Genomic DNA, 1,648 nt, shown 5'->3' on the forward strand with positions numbered 1-1,648 from the left:
ACGGCCTTGCCCTTTAACTTCTTCGGTGTAAGCTTGCCGGAGACAACATCGGCGCACGAACCACCGGCATTTCCGGTACGTTTGATCGTCTTGGCGGAGGTGACAACGGCCTTACCGTTTTTCTTCTTGGACTTTGGATCGCCGGAGACAACTGGAACGGGAGAGATTATGGTGTGGCCAGCTCGTTTGATTGGCTCTGCGGAGGAGTCAACATCTTTGCCGTTTGGTTTCTTCACGGTGAAATCGCCGGAGATAGGATCGGCGGAGGAGACAACGGCCTTGCCGTTTAGTTTCTTGGATTTTGGATCACCGGAAACAGAAACAGGGGAGACTCCGGTGAAGCCGGCTCGTACGATTGGCTCGACAGAGGAGGCAACGGCCTTGCCGCTTGGTTTCCTCGAGGTAAGATCGCCGGTGTTTGGTTCGGCGGAGGAGACGACGACCTTGCCATTTGATTTCTTCGCGGTGAGATCGCCGGAAACATTTTTTTGCATGTTGGAATTCATGGTTTGAGAGAGATTTGTGTGTAATAGATCTGGGGAAAAATCGAAAGCTAAATAGAAAATCAGAGGGGGAAAGGCGAAAGGAATCCATTAATGAGTTATCCACCGGATTCATTGCACACTCATGAATACGGTCTCGATTGATAGATCCGTTCGAGAAGGAGAAAAGGCAAAGAGATGAGTCGTGGAAGAGATCGATCGACTGACCGTTTTAAAATGCTAAGCGAAGAGATGAGATGAGTTGAGATAGAGCCAGGGTCACACATCGTATGGGCTTGGATACACATGATGTTGGGCTTACAGATTAAGTTTGGAAGACCCAAGACCAACCCAAGCTTGGCTGATGTCGATAAAAAAACGCATCCCATTGGCTGATTTAATTGCCGACGTGGACACCCTCAACGATGAGGATATCTTCCTTTTATTTATTGTCTGATGCTCCTCTGATTATTAAATTTTCAAATGGTTAATATGTGGCGACAGTGACAGAGTAAACCATGATGGCATGCAAGATTAAGTACGTGCTAATAAGAATCTAATAAATGAAATATTCAATCCGTTGCATCTATTTCATGTTTGTTGTTAAGTTTAAAAGGTTCATGGAACAGTACTGTAATAACATGTAACGCTTAAGAGAATCCGTTAATTAAAAAGAATAAGCAACGTTTGATTTTATTTTTTTTTGAACCAAAACTTCTTATTTCATTGATTAGACTTGTAAAAATTACAACTATGGATACTGGTAGAAACAAATAGAAATCTCAAAACAAGAAACGAACTTTTGAAGCAATGGTTTAGCGTCTCGGTTTAAAACTGTGCAACCTCTAGGCACATTTGAAACCAGATGGAACCTTCTTACCACACTGGTTTAAAATAACACTCAATGAAATGGGAACATCTAGTTTGAGGCCAAGGAGATCAGCTTTTAAGGCGGTGCAAAGACAAACCGCAGCTTCGAGATCAACTAGACCTTTGATAAGTCCGCAACATTTGGATCTTTGTGGTAGAGAAACCTTAACCAAATCCAACACATTGGCACACACCTTGAATTTAAGAGCATTTTTACAAGTGGGTTTGCGGTAAGGGACTGGATTCGAGCTAACCAAGGTGAAGAAAAAGACATTCAAAATGAGGAGGAGAGCAAT

The sequence above is a fragment of the Brassica oleracea genome, chromosome C7, assembly GCF_000695525.1.
Source record: "Brassica oleracea var. oleracea cultivar TO1000 chromosome C7, BOL, whole genome shotgun sequence".
NCBI lineage: Eukaryota > Viridiplantae > Streptophyta > Magnoliopsida > Brassicales > Brassicaceae > Brassica > Brassica oleracea.